Raw genomic sequence first — 20,533 nt, 5'->3', positions numbered from 1 at the left:
AGGCAAGCTGACCAAGATACAGCCCGTTCACTCCAAGCTGTAGCGTCAGGTAGTTCTCGGGTATGCTGTGTTCAAGCTCAAAAAATGGAGCTTCTCACGTGTGGAGTGTTTGCGTTCCACCGCTCTGGCTGTCTTACCCGGAACTCACTTTGACGTGCTGAACGTGTGACGTGTTTCCGGCTGGGTCAACTGACGCGTTTCATCAAATAGACGTTGTCAAAGGTTGTACCCGCCTCCCACATCACACTTCTTTATATTTCGTAAGCGGCAGCCGAGTACCGTCCTTATGGGAGTGTTCAATACTCCCTATACGGTCCAGATTGTTAAATGGGAATACATGGGTGTTATTTACATAAGTAGGTGTGTGTTCCTAGATGAGGAAGTATATACAGACGCTGGTGGCTCCTACTTCAGGCCAATAGTGCTACAGGACAGGAAAGCTCCGTTCCAAAACAAGGAGTAATATATATATATATATGAAATAGGACATGAAAGTTATATAGAAAGTATAAAAATACATACAAAAAATTATAAATAGAAAAAATGTAAATAAAAAAGTTATATATATATATATATATATATATATATATATATATATATATATATATATATATATATATATATGCGGGCAGTATATGGGCAGATATTTTGGCAAAAATCAACAGGGTCTCGGATACCGGTTAATAGTTGAAAGAGTAATAAGCTAGCAACTTCCCATACCCATAATTAAAATACAGTGGTAGGTACATGGCAATCATCACTTATCAATTGAACTTGTAACATCCTAATATGTGTTAATACCCCGCACCTGTGAAATTACACATATATACTTGTGCGAATAATAAATGTTATGTTAATTGGTATGTCTCTAATAAAGTGATATGCCAAGGGTGTATTACATTAACCTGAGGGGGTGGGAGATATTCTCCCCCTGTTATATATAATTAGTGATTTAATGTGTGTGATACATGGAATTGGTTTAGTGGAAAATGCCCCCAGTGTGGCGAACTTATTCATGGATATGTGGGAAGAACAGTATATTTACAATCGGAATATCACACAAATAAGATTATACAGACGTTACATAGATGATATTATTATCCTGTGGGAGGGAACACCTGAAACCTTGGAAATATTCATGAAACAACTCAACAATAACAGATTTAACATCAAGTTTACGGGAAAATGGCATACCAACACTATAGAATATCTGGACCTGGAGATTTTCAAGAATGAAGACACTTTGTGCACCCAGACGTTTTTAAAAAAAAACGGATAGGAAAGGGTACATAACTACAATAAGCTGTCACCACCCAAAGTGGATATCTAATATACCAAAAGGACAACTTCTTAGAATCAGAAGGAACTGTCACAGGACAGCAGACTACGACAAACAAGCAGATATCTTAATAAAAAGGTTTGTGGAAAAGGGGTACCAACTAACATCACTGATCAAACTGAAGGAACAAATAAGGAAAATTGAAAGATCAACACTACTAAGACAAAATCCAAAACCCAAAACTAACACCAAAGATTTGACCTTCATAACAGGGTATAGTACCCAATATAAACAACTAGAAAAGGTCATGAACAGATACTGGCCCATCTTAAAAGAAGATAGAACACTAGCTATGATTCTACCAAGCAAGCCACAATTAATTTATCGAAGGGCACCGACCCTGAGAAATCATTTAGTCCACAATATGGTGAACCCACCAAAACCAGTAGAAATATGCCCAGAATTAAAGGGGTTCTATAGGTGCCAAAGATGCCTTCCCTGTAAAAAAAGTAAAAAACAAGTCAGAAGACGTCTCACATTCTCATCAAATACTTTCCACAAAGAATTTCAAATTAAGAAGCTCATCACTTGTAATAGTGTCACGTACCTGATGGGAGACTGAGATGACAAGGTCAGCCTCTCTTGTATCTCCCGCCCTGGCACCGCTGGAGATGAAACAGAGGACACCGAGCGACAGGAGGAACACGAGTGCCTGCAGATGAAGACTCCGGCAGCAGGAGCGGGAGGTTCGAGCCGGGATGGGTAGGCACTTCGCTGAAGTAGTGACACTGGACATCAGATGAGGTGTAGGGAGACTTGCAGCAGGAAGTCACAGGAGCAAGTCAAAGACACACGGGGTTGCCAGGGCGCACCACAGGAAGCAGATGCGGGTCACACAGATAGCCGGGTCAAGAGGTAGGCGGGCAGCGAGGTACCAAGCAGCAGGCGGAAGGAGCGTCAGGTGGGTAGCCAGGATCAGAAACCGGTAGTCAGAGTATAACAGATTCCATGAACAGGGTCAGGGCAAGCCGGGTTCAGCAACAGGAGATCAGCAAGACAACAGCAGGGTTCAGAGTAACAGGGTACACGCTGAAGACCAGTCAGCACTGCCTGATGGTCAGAGCTCTCTTTAAATAGGCATCAGGAAGGATCTTCCTGTCACATGATGAGCCTATGGCTCCCATTTCTTCTACTGGCAAGATTGCCAGTACTTCTTCTATGGCCATTTCTTCTACTGGCAAGATTGCCAGTACTTCTTCTATGGCCATTTCTTCTACTGGCAAGATTGCCAGTACTTCTACTATGGACATTTCCCTGACACTCCGTCCTTTCCTTACATTGCCCCCCCCTTACGGGCAGCCTCTGGATGCCCCTCAGGGCTCTCTTTTCTGGGTGGCATTGAAAAAAGGCTTGCACCAATCTTGGTGCATGTATGTTAGAAGCCGGTTCCCAAGAATTTTCTTCCGGGCCGTAGCCCTTCCTTTTGATTAAAAACTGGGTTTGACCCCTTTCTCTTCCTGCAATCCAGGACGGTTTTGACCACAAATTCCTTGTTTTCTTCGACAAGCACAGGGGCTGGGGCTTCGGGTTCACGATCATGGAAGGGGTTAGCAATGGATTGTTTCAAGAGGGAGACATAAAACACTGGGTGAATCCTCAAACTTCCCGGCAGGCTAAGCTCAAAGGCAACAGCGTTAATCCTCTTCTTAACAGGAAATGGGCCAATGTACTTGGGTCCTAATTTTTTAGAGGGACAAGCCAACTTTAGGTTTGCAGTGGAAAGCAACACTTTATCCCCTGGTTCAAGGTCAAGGTTACCTCTTCTCCTCCTATAGAAGTACCCTTTGTTACTTTCCTGGGCTTTATTGATGGTTTCCCGCAAGAGTTGGTTGTTGGACCTCCAGAAGTCCAGACGGTCCTGTACTGCTGGGACTGAGGATTCCTGGGGAATATCAGACAAAAAGGATGGGTGGAACCCATAATTAGCAAAAAAGAGGGTTTGTTTGATTGCAGAATGTATAGAGTTATTGTATGCAAACTCTGCTAACGGCAAGAGAGAGACCCAGTCATCTTGTGCAAATGATGAAAAACAACGCAGATACTGCTCCAGCGTCTGGTTTGTCCTCTCTGTTTGCCCATTAGTCTGAGGATGATAGGCAGATGACAAACATTGTTTAATGCCCAGAGCTTCACATAGGGACTTCCAAAATTGGGATGTAAATTGCACCCCACGGTCAGAGGTGATGTTAGCAGGAATACCGTGTAGGCGTACAATTTCCTTGATAAAGGAAGAGGCAGTTTCTGCTGCAGAAGGGGTACCTTTCAGGGGCACAAAGTGGGCCATCTTAGATAGCCGATCCACAATTACAAAAATTGTGGTAAACCCTTCGGAAGGGGTTAACTCAACAATGAAGTCCATAGAGATCATAGACCACAATTTGTCAGGAACAGGAAGGGGTTCCAGTAGGCCCCAATTCTTGGCCCTATCAGATTTATTCCGTAGACACGTTGTGCAAGATTTAACATAGTCCCTGCAGTTTTGTAACAAGTGGGGCCACCAGAAGGAGCGAAGGACCAGATTTGAGGTCTTATAGGCTCCAAAATGCCCTGCCAAGGGATGGTCATGGCACATGTAAAGAACTGCCGTTCGTAGGTGCTCAGGAACAAAAATTTGCTCACCGTGGTAATAGAGTCCTTCCTTAGATTGAAGGTGGAGTTCCAGAGGTGGAGGGTGGTTCTGGACTGCGTACTTGATTTGCGAGATGAGATCGCTCTGTAACAAAAGAACATTTTTAACAGGTAGAATGGTATCAGGTTCAGGAGGAACCTCAGTGTCCTGGAACATACAGGAAAGGGCGTCTGGCTTCCCGTTCTTAGACCCTGGCCGGTATGTAATATGGAAGCAGAATCTTGCAAAAAAGAGAGCCCATCTAGCCTGGCGGGGTCTTAGGGCCAGATCCTCAAAAGGGATACGCTGGCGTAACTGCTGTTACGTCGTCGTATCCCTGTTTCTAACTATGGAACTGATCCACAGAATCAGTTTTCCATAGTTAGGCAGAAGATCCAACATGTGTAAGGGACTTACACTGCCGGATCTTAGGATGCAGTACCGCATCCGCCGCTGGGGGCATTTCGTGTCGAAATGCCGCCTCGGGTATGCAAATTAGCACTTACGGAGATCCACGAAGCTTTTACGCTTCGTTTTTTCTCTGTAAGTTTTAGTTTGCAAACGCAAAATTAGGGCTGCTTTTACAAAGTGTAAACTGTTAACACCTTATAAAAACAGACCCTTCTGTCCAGCGATGCGTTTTTTTTTTGGTTTTGAATTTTTTTTTCCCGCCGTATCTTTTTTTTTCCCGACGCAACTTTATTGACCCATCGCGATCCACAAAGCTCGGCGTAACGTAATTTCGCGCTATGCACGTCGGGAAAATGACGTCACGAGCATGCGCAGTATGGCCGGCGCGGGAGCGCGCCTAATTTAAATGGGAATCGCCCCCATGAAAAGAGGAACGCCTTGCGCCGGCGGAATTTAAGTTACACAGCCAAAAATTTCTAGGTAAGAGCTTTGTGGATCGGGCACTTAGGTAGAAATTTTAAGGCAGTGTAACTTAAATGGGAAAATTTACGTGATCTTTGTGGATTACCCCCTTAGTCTCTTGGCTGTCCTTAAATATTCTAGGTTTTTGTGATCAGTGAACACAAGAATAGGATGGGCCGCTCCTTCGAGAAGATAGCGCCACTTATCCAGGGCAGACTTAATATCGAGTAATTCCCGATCACCAACATCATAGTTCCTTTCTGAGGTACTTAGTTTCCTAGAAAAGAAGGCAACAGGGTGAAGTAGGGACTTTGTCCCCTGTCGTTGAGACAATATGGCTCCTACAGCATTTTTGGAGGCATCAACCTCAAGAACATAGGGCAAGGCAGGGTCAGGGTGTCTCAGGATGGGTGCAGAAGTAAAAAGGCCCTTCAACTTTTCAAAAGCAGTTTGAGCTTCTAAAGTCCATGAAAAGGTTGTACGTGACTTGGTTAATTGCGTAATAGGAGATATGATACCTGAAAAGTTCTTGATGAATTTCCTGTAAAAGTTGGAGAATCCCACAAACCGCTGTAGACTTTTTATCAGCCGGGGCTGGCCATTCGAGAACTGCATAGACCTTTTGTGGGTCCATAGCAATCCCATCCGCGGAGATAACAAGACCCAGGAACTGAATGGTGGACTTCTCGAACTCACATTTTTCTGCTTTGGCATAAAGATGGTGTTTCCTTAGTCTGTCTAGTACCTTCTTAACATGGACTCGATGACGCTCAAGGGAAGTGGAGAACACTAATATGTCATCTAAGTAAACGATGGTAAACACATCAAGAAAGTCCCAAAACACATCGTTCACAAAGTGCTGGAAGGTAGCTGGCGCGTTACAAAGCCCAAAGGGCATCACCAGGTACTCAAAGTGCCCAAAACGAGACCTAAAGGCCGTCTTCCACTCATCCCCTTCTCTGATTCTGATTAGGTTATATGCCCCTCTTAGATCTAGCTTGGAGAAAACGCGTGCTTCAAGCAGTCTCTGAAACAACTCAGGGATGAGGGGAAGAGGATATCGATTTTTAATGGTAACTTTATTTAAGTCCCGATAATCGATACAAGGCCGGAGTGTGTGATATTTCTTCTCAACAAAGAATATCCCTGCTCCAGCAGGGGAAGAAGAAGGCCGGATAAATCCCTTGTCAAGGTTCTCATTGATATATGTGATGCATTTGCCTATATGTCTCAGTTTAATGCTCCCTGCTTGCCCTGTGTGATTCTGTCCTCGGCTAACAGGTTATTGACGTGCTAATGTCCCCTCACTATTTCTAAAGGTTAATTGATCTATTGTGTTGTGTGAAGGAGATCTGTGTTTAAGTGGCTTGTGTTAATTATTCTGATTGCTCCATTGTGGTAATTATCTCTCTATATGCGGGGTCGAGCTGTCTAGTTAATGTATTCAGTACAACTCCGTCGTGTCTGCCTAATCATCTGTATGGAAGCCCCAGTGTGAGGGGGGCGGAGATTTGTCATTGTAACAGTTTTGGAAATTACATATAAGCTGTGTTTATAACATTAAACTCTGTCTTGTTCTAGCAGTAAGCCTGGACTCATGTGTGGCTTATTATGGCGATTCCAGGAGGGGATGTTCTTGTATGGGGAGAAGGGAATGCTTGACGGGGATATCATTCTAATACCGTCACAACTGGTTGGAAGCAGTGGGATTTTCCCTTCTATTCCCCTTTACACCCAGATTCCAAGCAGACACTGGAAGAACTACTGGAAGTTCGTGGAAGGATTGCTAGCAACAAAACCAAGCGGGTCATCATAGCAGAATTAATGGAGCTAGACCAGGAGGACGGGATTGCAGCAACGCCAGCAGTACAAGAGATGGAGAGACCAGTGATTCAGGAGGAGTCACCAACCAACAAGCTAATGAGAGAGAAGCTAGCTTGGTTCGGTCCGAACCCAACGCCGGATGTGGTGCTGAAAGTGATGGACCTGTTAGTAAACGCAGAGCTACAGGAGGCTAAACAAATAAGAGACGCAGAGCTACAGAAGGATAAACAAATAAGAGACGCAGAACTACAGTTAAAACTGGCAGCAGTCCGACAAGCAGCCGCACATTCTCCAAACAATGAGTACAGCACAGCAGACACAAGGAAGATTCCGTTTAGCGCTTTTAAAGCTTTTGATGAAAAGGACAGTGAAATTGATAACTACCTGGCAGATTTTGAGCGACAATGTAACCTGCACCGAATAGCTAGAGGAGAGTGGGTTGCAATATTGTCAGGCAAACTGTCAGGCAAAGCTTCTGATGCTTTCCGGACTGTGCCAGATCAGGATATCCATAGCTACGCCCGGGTTAAAGAAGCGCTCCTGGCTCGTTATGCAGTAACCCCAGAGTCCCACCGACAGAAGTTCAGGGACTCACGCAAAACCACGAAAGACTCTTACGCGGAATGGGCATGCCAGTTGTCCCTGTCGGCCTCTAACTGGTTTAACAGCATCCAGGCCACCACCGCAGAGGACATTTTGCAACTAATGCTCCTGGAGCAATTTTACAATCACATCCAGACGGATGTCAAAGATTGGGTGAGAGATCGCAGGCCCATGACTCTACCAGAGGCCGCGAAGTTGGCGGATGAATATGCGGATACTCGCAAGACAAACCAGGTCACACCACGGGTACAACCTCCACGACCAACGGTGCCTTCACACCCACCAGCCGCTAGATACCAACCTCCTAACAGACCGATGACATCTAGCCCTCGCTATCCACGCCAGGAGGACAACGAACAACGCTGCTTCCGGTGCAAACAGCTGGGTCACTTCAAGCAGAATTGCCCCATGAACGACAACACCAGGTCAAATTGGTCTCAACTTGGGTACCGCCCACCAGCAGCAGCCCATTGTGTAGACTCGGCTTGGGATCCCCAGGAGCTGGGTCAGGAAGAACCATTGGACACCCTTTACGAAGTCCTCACGGTACAATCTGGTATTATGGACAACAGGGAACACCATTGTCAGCTGGTCATGGGCGACAGCCATGAGCCGGATGGGCCATGGAGGGAGCTGGGCAGAAAGAGGCACCGCCGGCTACCCCCCAAGAAGAAAAGGTCCTGGAAGCCGTATAACAAGCTGACCTGGGAGGAGAAGAAGCGACTGGAGGAGAGGGAGTCGCTGCTGGCGTCCCAGATGCGGGCCAAGATGTTTGCCAAGGGCCCACCGGTGGCCCCTTACACCACCACCCAGTTCCTGATGATGAAGGACCACATGGAGAGCCTGCAGGACATGAGCAAGCAGGATCTGATCCGTGAGTACATAGAGCTGGAGGAGTGCATAAGCCACATGGAGGAGGAGAACAACCACCTGAGGTCACAGCGGGCTGACCCCCCCAGGCTCCATGAACTGGAGATGGAGCTGTAGAAGCTCAAAGAGGAGAACTGGCGGCTGCGGAGGGAGCAGAGGGTGGCTGACCCTATGGGGCACTGATCTCCGCCCCCCGACCTCTGAGCACCAGTGCTACAGCATTTCAACAAATATAACTTTTTCTTTTTATGAATCTCCTGTGATTGTCACTTCAGAGCCATAACCTGCCCCCTCCCATAGCGGGACACCTAGACGGCGGCGCACATACCCATTCGCCGTCTTCACACTGACTTCTGGTGACTCTGCAGATCGCACAAAGACTTGGGGACTGACCGGCGTGTGATCTGACGACCTAGTGGCATACCTGAGTCTGAAGCAGCTGCCAAGGGAGGTCAGTCACGCCAAACGGAGTTAACCTCGGACTAAAAGCTCTGAACCCATCAACCCTACTGGACCAGGGAAGGTCCAACCGGGTTTGCCGGAGCAGGGAGAAAAAGGGGGGCCATTGTGATGCATTTGCCTATATGTCTCAGTTTAATGCTCCCTGCTTGCCCTGTGTGATTCTGTCCTCGGCTAACAGGTTATTGACGTGCTAATGTCCCCTCACTATTTCTAAAGGTTAATTGATCTATTGTGTTGTGTGAAGGAGATCTGTGTTTAAGTGGCTTGTGTTAATTATTCTGATTGCTCCATTGTGGTAATTATCTCTCTATATGCGGGGTCGAGCTGTCTAGTTAATGTATTCAGTACAACTCCGTCGTGTCTGCCTAATCATCTGTATGGAAGCCCCAGTGTGAGGGGGCGGAGATTTGTCATTGTAACAGTTTTGGAAATTACATATAAGCTGTGTTTATAACATTAAACTCTGTCTTGTTCTAGCAGTAAGCCTGGACTCATGTGTGGCTTATTATGGCGATTCCAGGAGGGGATGTTCTTGTATGGGGAGAAGGGAATGCTTGACGGGGATATCATTCTAATACCGTCACAATATACTTCTGTAACTCCTCAAGTTCAAGTTCGGAAAGAGGATAGATTCTGCCAAAGGGAATCTCAGCGCCAGTTAACAATTCAATAGGACAGTCGTATGGTCTGTGAGGAGGGAGAGTGTCGGCATTCTTTTTATTGAAAACATCTAGGTATTCATGATAGACAGAGGGCACAAGTTTAGCAGTCTCAGGATCCACAGTGATGCAGAGGAATTGTTCACCCGGGCTGGGCGTGTGAGGAAAACAGTGTTTCTTGCAATAGTCAGAAGAGAAGGACACCTCCCCAGAGGACCAGTTGATGAGGGCATTGTGCGCCTTCAGCCAGGGTTGCCCAAGAATAACTGGGAACAAGGGGGATGTGATGACATCCAGACGTAGGAGTTCCCGATGCCCAGAAACTGTGGAACAGGGAATAAGTGCAGTCTCTAGAGTGATGGGTCCCGATTTAATACCTGAACCATCCGCTAGGTGGACTAAAAAGCTGTTTTTCTTGGCGCACAAAGGTAGTTCATGCATGGTTGCGAAGGAAGAGTCTACAAAACAGCTACAAGCCCCAGAATCCACAATGGCGGGGACAGTAATGATCTTTCCAGAAAACTGGAGACAAATTGGTAGTGAGGTGTGGTTCTGGCCCAGGCTTGGAGAAGCAACCACCTGGGATGGAGGAGAGTAGACATGTGCAATTTGTTTTGTTTCTAATTTGTTTTTTTACGTAAATTCGTAAATTTGTTTATTATGAATTTTTGTATTTACAAATTTTTTTATTTACGAATTTTCACTTTCGGATTTTCGGAAATTCAGAAATACGAAAAATTTTCGGATTTTCGAAATTCCGAATTTTCGAATTTTTCCATTTTCGAATTTTTCCATTTTCGAATTTTTCCATTATCTAATTTTTCCATTTTCGAATTTTTCAATTTTCGAACTTCGATTTTTTCAATTTTCGAATTTCGAATTTTTCAATTTTCGAAATTTCGAATTTTCGAAATTCGGAAATACGAAAATTCTAAATTTGAAAAATTTGAAAATCGAAAAATTCGAATTTTAGAATTTTTCAAATTTCGATTTTTTTTATTTTCGAATGTTAGAATTTTTAAATTTTGATTTTTTCAGAAATTTCGAAATTTCGAATTTCGAATTTTTCCATTTTCGAAATTTTGTATTTTCGTATTTCCGAATATTTTCGTAATTTTCCGAAATTTGGAATTTGGAATTTTTCAATTTTCGAATTTTTCAATTTTCGAATTTCGTATTTACGAATGTCGAAAATTGAAAAATTAGAAAATTGAAAAAATCGAAAATTGAAAAAAATGTTTCACATTTCTAACTTTTCAGTTTCCGCAATTTCGTATTTCCGAATTTTTAGTATTTCCAAATTTTCGTATTTCGAAAATTCGAAATTTAAAAATTCGAAAATTGAAAAATTTCGAATTTTTCAATTTTTGAATTTCGCATTTTTCAATTTTCGAAATTTCGAATTTCGAATTATTCTATTTTCGAAATTTTGAAATTTCGTATTTTCGTATTTCCGAATATTTTCGTATTTTCCGAAATTTGGAATTTGGAATTTTTCAATTTTTTTATTTTTCAATTTTCGAATTTTCGTATTTCCGAATTTCGAAAATTGAAAAATTAGAAATTAGAAAAAATCGAAAAATCGAAAATTGAAAAAAATGTTTCTAATTTTTCCATTTTCGAATTTTTCAATTCTCGAAATTCGATTTTTTCAATTTTCGAATTTCGAATTTTTCAATTTTCGAAATTTCGAATTTTCGAAATTCGGATATACGAAAATTCGAAATTTGAAAAATTCGAAAATCGAAAAATTCGAATTTTAGAATTTTTCAAATTTCAAATTTTTTAATTTTCGAATTTTAGAATTTTTCACTTTTCCAATTTCGAATTTTTCAGAAATTTCGAAATTTCGAATTTCAAATTTTTCCATTTTCGAAATTTTGAAATTTCGTATTTTCGTATTTCCGAATATTTTCGTAATTTTCCGAAATTTGGAATTTGGAATCTTTCAATTTTCGAATTTTTCAATTTTCGAATTTTTCAATTTTCGAATTTTCGTATTTCCGAATTTCGAAAATAGAAAAAATAGAAATTAGAAAAAAATCGAAAAATCGAAAATTGAAAAAAAAAATCTAATTTTTCAATTTTCGAATTTTCGTATTTCCGAATTTTCGTATTTCCGAATTTTCGTATTTCCGAATTTTCGTATTTTCCTATTTTCTATTTTTCTAAAAATTTTGAAAATTCGTAAATTTGCGAATTTCCGAAAATTATTATATTTTTTTTGTTTCATTCGAAAATTCGAAATTGAAAAATTTCGAATTTTTCAATTTTCGTATTTTTCAATTCGAAAATAGAAAAATTCGATATTCATATTTTCGTATTTCCGAATATATTCGTATTTCCGAATTTCACATTGACCATTGAAAGATTCGAAAATTAAAAAATTTGAAATTCGAAATTTCGAAAAATTCGAAATGTTAAAAATCGAAATTTCGAAAATTGAAACATTCGAAATTTCGAAAATTGAAACATTCGAAAATTGAAAAAAATCGAAAACTGAAAAATTCGAAATACGAAATTTCGAAATTTCGAAAATTGAAAAATTCGAAATTCGAAAATTAAAAAATTTGAAATGTCAAAAATTCGAATTTTCGAAAATTATTATATTTTTTTCGTTTCATTCGTTTTTTTAGTTTCATTTGTTTTTTTTGTTTTTTGCTTTTTCGGAAATCCTAAAATTTTCAGAATTTACGAAAAAAGCAAAAAAACTATTTTTTTAATTCCTAGTTGGGGCCTCAATAAGCTGAACCATAAAATTGTCCTGCAATAGGTTTATAAATTGTTGCCCTTTAACTGTCCCAGCAGTGCCATTACTTCAGTTAATCTCTGGGTAGTTAAAATCCCCCATTATTATCACCGTCCCAGCCCTTGCAGCCCTTTCTATCTGTGCAAGGAACTGAGTTTCCACCTCCTCATTAACATTGGGTGGTATATAACAAACTCCAATGATTAACTTTGAACTATGCACATCGGTATGCAGTTCCACCCATAATGCTTCAGACTCATCACACTCTCCATCCACCATGTCCTCTTTCACACTTGCTTTAAGATCACTTCTCACATAGACAGACCCCTCCACCTTTCCTTTTTACCCTGTCTTTCCAAAAGAGTGCATAGCCAGGAATATTAATAGCCCAGTCATGAGGAATGAAGCCAAGATTCAGCAATACCGATTACATCATAGCTCTCCTGATGCACCAGAGCTTCCAACTCACCTATTTTGCTTGGCAGACTTCTGGCATTGGTGAACATACACTTTACTGCATTAAGACTGGGACGTTACCTATCTTTCCCGGTGCATTGGGTGACTCTGCTGGCAGCTGGGAAGGATGCAGGACAAGGTACAGTAGTGTTGGAGGTTGTTCCGCCACCATGCCTCCAAAATGCTACTACTGGTGATTGTAACACACCTCTCTCCTCCACACCCTCCTCTTCTTCTTCCTCCATTGCCTCTTCCTGTGCTGATTTGTCCACGGAACCAGCGGTGCTCCATAGGCATTCAAGGGGCTACTCAGGTACGCAGGCAAAAAGATGCCATGCGGTGCTTGAGCTGGTGTGCTTGGGGAACAGGAGCCACACTGGGTCAGAGGTTCTGTCAGCTCTGCATGGGCAGGCTCAGAGGTGGTTGATGCCATGCCAGCTTAAGCCAGGAATGGTGATTTGCGACAATGGCACCAACCCCCTCCATCAGGAACAACTGACTCATGTGCCCTGTTTAGATCACGTCATTAACTTGGTGGTGCAGCGGTTCTTGGGCAGGTGCTTGGGCTTACAGGATGCCCTGAAGCAAGCCAAGAAACTCTGTGTGCATTTCCGACGGTCAAATAATGCCAGTGCTCGGCTGGCTGACCTCCTAAAGGAATATAAACTGCCCAAGAATTATGTGACATGCCCACCAGGTGGAACTCTACGTTGGACATGCTGCAGCGGCTGCACACGCAGCAGAGGGTCATCAATGAGTATCTGTGCCAATATGGCACCAGGACAGGGTCAGGGGAGCTTGTTTTTTTCCCCACGCCAGTGGGCCATGATCAGGGATTCATGTACTGTCCTGTCACCATTTGAGGAGACCACAAGGATGGTGAGCAGTGACAGTACATGCATCAGTGACACTGTCCCTCTTTTCCACCTGTTGGAGAACACGCTGCATGGAATAATGGACAGGGCACTTGAGGCAGAACAGAGGGAGGAAGAGGAGGACTTCCTTACCTCTCAAGGCCCCCTTTATCCAGACAGTGTTCCTGCTTGCCCGCCTATCACACAGGAAGGAGGAGGAGGAAGAAGAGGAGGAGGAGGAGGATTGTGTCAACATGGAGATGGAGCCTAGCACTCAGCATCAGCAGCAGTCTTCAAGGGATCAATTACAGTGCCAGGAAACCCATGGATTTGTATGTGGCTGGGAGGAGGTGGCTGCGGATCATGTCGTCCTTAGTGACCCAGAGGACTCTGGACCGAATGCCTCAGCAAACCTATGCTGCATGGCCTCCCTGATCCTGCAAAGCCTGCGGAAGGATCCTCGTATTCGTGGTATCAAGGAGAGTGATCATTACTGGCTGGCAACCCTCCTTGATCTACGTTACAAGGGTAAGGTTGCGGACCTTATCTTGCCATTTCAGAGGGAGCAGAGGATGAAACATCTTCGGGAGGCCTTGCAGAAAGGTCTGTGCAACGAGTTCCCAGAGACTGGGAGGTTACAAAATCCTGGTCCTGGACAACGTGTTGCTGAGGCTTCGGTCAGTCAAAGAAGGAGCGGTGGAGAAGGTGGCCATCTGACCGATATGTTCAGACAATTTTTTAGTTCAGCCCCAAGGTATGATCGGTTCCAGCAACCATCGCCAGCGTGTGTTTTACATGATGCGGGAATACCTAGGGGCAAGATTAGACTTGGAAACCTTTCCTACCGAAAATCATCTGGGTTACTGGGTCTTGAGGATGGATCACTTGCCAGAGCTTGCACATTATGCAATTGAGCTACTGGCCTGTCCTGCATCCAGCGTTCTTTCGTAACGCACATTTAGTGCTGCTGGAATGTTTGTAACCGATCACAGGGTGCGCCTGTCCACCGACTTGGTCGATCTACTGATCTTCATAAAAATGAATCAGTCTTGATCACCACCAGCTACAGTGGGTGACTGCGATATTGTGTTTTTAGCACGACAGCATCGCGCTGATTCTCGGCGACATGGTGCCGACATCTCACACTCGCTGGAATAGACAAAGCACATTCCAGCGAGCGTGTCATAGAAGCGACGGGAGATCCGACTTGGATTCCCGCCAATTCTAGCGTCGGCATTTGGTATGCATTCCTGAGAGGGAGAACTCTCAGCTGATGCTGAGTGACTATCCTGTTTTGCTGAGTGACTATCCTCTTCCTCCTCAATGATCATGCTGATAGCTTGTAAGAACAGTTTTGGTTCTGGGCACCGCCACCAGTGCCTAGGGCCAATTTTTCTGTCCCTGTTTAACAGGGGCGTGTAATTACAATTTTTGATGCAATACTTTGCAGAGGGGTCATTCCTGCCTTCCAACTAGAGTATCTGTGAGGGTTTTCTGTGTTGTGGAACCAGTGCCTAAGGCTCAATTTTTCTGCCCCTTCAACAGGGGCATGTAATTACAATTCTTGATCTAGTATTTCACAGCAGGGCCCATTCCTGCACCCACCAAGAGTAACTGTGAGGGCTTACAGTGTTATGGCAACACCACCACCACCAAAGGCCCAATTTTTCTGCCCCTGTTCAACAGGTGCATGTAATTACAATTCTTGATCTAATAGTTCACAGCAGGGCCTGTTCCAGCGCCCACCAAGAGTAACTGTGAGGACTCATGCCGCGTACACACGATCGGTTAAACCGATGAGAATGGTCTGATGGATGATTTTCATCGGTCAAAACCGATCGTGTGTGGGCGCCATCGGTTAGTTAACCATTGGTTAAAAAAAAGGCAACTTGTTTTAAAATTAACCGATGGATTCCTAACCGATAGGACAAAACCGATCGTTAGTAGGCACAACCATCGGTTAAAAATCCACGCATGCTCAGAATCAAGTCGACGCATGCTTGGAAGCATTGAGCTTCGTTTTTTTCAGTACGTCACCGCGTTCTGACATGATCGTTTTTTTAACTGATGGGGTTTGGACGGACCATCAGTTAGCTTCATCGGTTAACCGATGAAAGCGGTCCATCGGTCCGTTCTCATCAAATGGACTGATCGTGTGTACGTGGCATAAGTGTTGTGGCACCAGCACCACCACCACAACCAACAAAGGCCCAATTTTTCTGCCCCTGTTCAACAGGGGCATGAAATTACAATTCTTGATCTAATATTTAACAGCAGGGCCCATTCCTGCACCCACCAAGAGTAACTGTGAGGACTTACAGTGTTGTGGCACCAGCACCAGCACCACCACCAAAGGCCCAGTTTTTCTACCACTGTTCAACAATGGCATGTAATTACAATTCTTGATATACTAGTTCACAGCAGGGCGTTCCAGCACCCACCAAGACTAACTGTGAGGGCTTACAGTGTTGTGGCAACACCAACACCTAAGGCCCAAATTTCTGCAGAGTGTAAATGGCAGGCCCCTACTTTTTTCTGTCGCAGCTTAGTCTTATTTAACATTGGTTTAATCACATATATTTTACTATTAGCACAGTATTTACCCCCTCTTTTTACAGCAAAACAAATGTTACAGGGGTGTTTTCCAAAAAGCTTAAAAACAGATTTTTTGGCTGGAGCTACACTTTAAAAATGTACCAGTTCAAAATTGAAAACTGATTCTACTTAACAACAAACTTACAGTCCCTGTCTTGTTTGCACCGCCTGTATACTGCTGTTCAGAGTATATAGGGCCTGATGGCCCCACACCTTTCCTTTTTTTAATTTGGGTGCAGGGTTCCCCTTAATATCCATACAAGACCCAAAGGGGCTGGTAATGGCCGGGAGGGCAGACCCATGCCATTTTTCTCAATTACTTCCATCCATATTGCCGGGACCAGACTTTACATTAAAGTCGCAAGCAGTTTTAAATGACTTTTTTTCCTATAGAAATGTCATTTTGTGCAGGGACAGTTCTAAACACGGGAAACATGTGCCACTTCACAGGCATACTATAGACACCCAGCAGGTACGATATTTAAAGGAATATTTCACTTTTTTTGTGGGCCTGGGCTTTGTGGGGGGATATCTGAATGATGCCTGCAGCTAGAAGTATCATTCAGATATCATTATTTCCCGGCCGGTGGCAATTCTGTGCACAATAAGAAAGATTATAGCGGCAGTTCCACCACTTGATCGTTCCCCCCTCCCCCTCCCGCCGCCATCCGGTGCTTCTCTGGGCTCTCCTGTGCTGGCGTAAGTGTACATATGCGCCGGCGTAATTATGCGCCGTGTCCACAGAACTAGATATGCCTGAAAATCGGCTTCTTCCGGCCGACGTAACTTTTCTACGCCGGCGCAGTGTGGGCGCATATATATGCTGGACGCATCTGGCGCTCCCATTGATTTGCTATTCAAATATGCAAATGAGGGAGATACGGCGATCCACAAACGTACGTGCGCCCGACGCGGGCTACGCACGCCGCGTGTAAGTTGTACGTCCGGCCTAAAGTTACCCCTCATAAAGCAGGGGTAAGTCAGCAGCAGACATGCACAGGTCAGCCGGAGAGCAGCTGCAGCAGCACTGTTACGGACGAGCTGAGCACCCACACTTGCAGGACAACAATCTGTATGCCAACATGCCAGGGGCATCCATGTTCATAGCTATACTACTGGCTTCACAGGCACGTAGGAGGAGGGCACGGGAGAGGATATACCGACCGCGCCTAAATGTCTTTGGCATGGGGGAATCGGAGGTGTATCGCATCTTCAGATTCAGCCCTGATGCCACATCCCTGCATGATGACATCACCAGCCAGACAGAACGCTCACAAGCAGTGGAGCCACTGGTCAAGGTACTGGCAACACTCCATTTCCTTGCCAGTGGCTCGTTCCAGCGTACAAGTGGAGTTGTGGCTGGGATGGCACAATCCTCCATGAGCAGATGTGTGCACCAGGTTGTCCCCGCAATCCTCAGACGCATGTCCCACCACATCATCAGACCCACCCAGGAGCATCTGCAGAAGGCAATGCGTGATTTCTACAGTATTGCAAGATTCCCACGCACCGTGGGGGCCATTGATTGCACACATGTGGCACTACGGCCCCCCCGTGCCACAGAGCACATATACCGCAATCGTAAGCATTGGCATTCCATCAACTTACAGGTAATGTCCGATGCCCAGCCTCACATGGCCCGTCCGTGCCAAACACCCAGGGTCCAGCCACGACAGCTACATATACCGTCAAAGCACCATCCCAACAGAATTCGAACAGAACATGTACGGAAACAGCTGGCTGGTTGGTGAGTGACATGGGAGTCAGGCATGTCTGTCCGACTCCATGATGCAGATATCACAAGGGGCACATGCATGACTAACATCCTCCTGTCTTTTCCCTTCCAGGTGACTCTGCATATGCACTTGGACCCCATCTCATGACTCCATTCCGGAATCCCGAAAACCAGAGGAGAGCAAGAATACAATGATGCACACACACGTACCCGTGCAGTGGTGGAACACACCTTTGGCCTCTTGAAGTCCCGTTTCCGATGCCTGGATAAGTCCGGGGGGACCCTGTTGTATTCCCCAAACTTTGTGTGCCAGATCATCGGTGCATGTTGCATGCTGCACAATCATATAAATATATGCTCATTTGATTATTTGAAAACACAATATAAACTAGTCAATACATTCTTTTATAGATTTTTACAGTTAAGACATGCGTTAAGTGCCCAATTTGGTAGTAAAAGTATATATATATCTAGATTCCCCCTTATAGGAATATTGAGAACTCAAGGACAAAAAGGGATTAGTATCCAAGTTGTACACATATTTTATGCAGGCCAAGATAAAGGACTCTCCGCTTCAGATTAAGAGGAAGTGGCAAACGATATGTCCATCTATGACGGATGAGATTTGGGGGGAAGCCTGCAAATCACATTTGACAGTATCACCCGCAGGCAAAAATAGATTGATACAGTTTTACATAATACACCAGGTTTATCTTACACCGTATAAACTAATGCCGCGTACACACGATCGGTCAATCCGATGAGAACGGTCTGATGGACCGTTTTCATCAGACCAAACCGATCGTGTGTAGGCCCCATCGGTTATTTATCCATTGGTTAAAAAATGTGAAACCGATCGTTTGTAGGCACGTCCATCGGTTAAAAATCCACGCATGCTTAGAATCAAGTCAACACATGCTTGGAAGCATTGAACTTCATTTTTTTCAGCACGTCGTTGTGTTTTACGTCACCGCGTTATGACACGATCGTTTTTTTAACTGGTGTTGTGTAGGCACGACTGATCATCATTCAGCTTCATCGGTTAACTGATGGAAAAATCCATCAGACCGTTCTCATCGAATTGACCGATCGTGTGTACAGGGCATCAGCCTGATGGGGCGAGTAGTAAATGAGGAGTGTGCAAGATGTCACCTACCACGGGCTAACTTTGAGCACATGATGTGGTCTTGTCAGGGCATTAGTAGATATTGGAGACAGGTTTTGGATATACTATCAGAAGTGGTGGGAGGATGCGTCCCATTTACTCCAGAAGTATGTTTATTGGGGTTAATCGAGAGTCAGAGGTGGAATGTATATGCTAAGACTTATTTGCAAGAAACTTTATTTATGGCCCGCAAACAAATTGTACTTGGATGGATGCAACCTACGCCTCCTTCGAAGGGACAATGGCTTGGGATGGTAAATCAAATCCTTCCATATGAGTATCTATTGTACAAGCATAGAGGAACACCCCAGAAATATTATAGAATTTGGGATGAGTGGTTGAACTCGGGGTCAACTCTGATGTCCTGTACACACGATCGGTTCATCCGATGAAAACGGTCTGATGGATTTTTTTATCAGATATCCGATGAAGCTGACTTTCATCAGTTTTGCCTACACACCATCAGTTAAAAAACCGATCGTGCCAGAACGCAGTGACATAAAACACAACGACGTGCTGAGAAAAATGAAGTTCAATGCTTCCGAGCATGCGTCGACTTGATTCTGAGCATGCGCTGATTTTTAACCAATGGATTTCCCCACCGACGATCGTTTTTTTTCTATCAGTTTTTAACCATCAGATAATTTTAAAACAGGTTCTACGTTTTTTCACCGATGGGGAAAAAAAAAGATGGGGCCCACACACGATCGGTTCATCTGAGGAAAACGGTCCATCAGACCGTTTTCAACAGACAAACCGATCGTGTGTACGCGGCATCAGTGGTGAATAAGTAAAAGAGGGGCACTAATAGAAGGAAATTCTGATTATTGAAAGTCAGTAAAGAGGGGGGAGGGGCGCTGCAACCAGGGTAACTTGGTAGTTTGTCTTTATTGTTTTGATTCCTTTTTGTTATCTGTTGTTTTTTCTTTTTCAAGGTGGAATGTAATGTATAATGACATTTTTTTTCTGTTGATGTCTGTAATAGGGGGTCTGTGATTTGGCGGTCCGTCTGTGGGGGTCTCTGATTTGGTGGGTCAGTCTGTGATGGGGGTCTGTGATGGGTCAAGACCAGTTTGTGATGGGGGGTCTGTGATGGGTCAGGTCAGTCTGTGATGGGTCAGGTCAGTCTGTGATAGGCCAGGTCAGTCTATGATGGGGGGTCTGTGATTTGGGCAGTCAGTCTGTGATGGGGAAATAGTACAGGGTATATTAACAACTTAACGACTGTGCCATAGCCGAATGATGGCTACAGCGTGGCTCAATAGCTTTGAGAGGGCATACATTGACGTCCTCCCAGAATCGCGCTCCCGCAGGTGGAAGTATCCCTGACAGCCAGGTGCGCATCACGGGTCACACTGATAGCGGCTGTTTACCACGTGATTGCTCCATAAAATGACGATCACTTGTAAACAAACCGATCAGTACAGTGTGAGCAGAGAGGGGAGAGATCAGTTGCAGTAGTGCTGTGGCTGGATCTGTAGTGCCCACAGCGCTGCACTGTGCCCATTGCAGCTACATCCATTAATCCATACATGCTCAGCCATCCATACTCAGCCATCCATACTCATCCATCCATCCATCCATGCTCAGACATCCCTCTGTCATACTCATCCATCCATACTCAGCCATCTATACTCAGCCATCCATCCATGCTCAGCCATCCCTCTGTCATACTCATTCATCCATGCTCAGCCATCCCTCTGCCATACTCATCCATCCACACTTAGCAATACTCATCCAT

The sequence above is a fragment of the Rana temporaria genome, chromosome 3 (genome assembly GCF_905171775.1).
Source record: "Rana temporaria chromosome 3, aRanTem1.1, whole genome shotgun sequence".
Taxonomy (NCBI): domain Eukaryota; kingdom Metazoa; phylum Chordata; class Amphibia; order Anura; family Ranidae; genus Rana; species Rana temporaria.
This window is presented reverse-complemented; position numbering follows the sequence as displayed.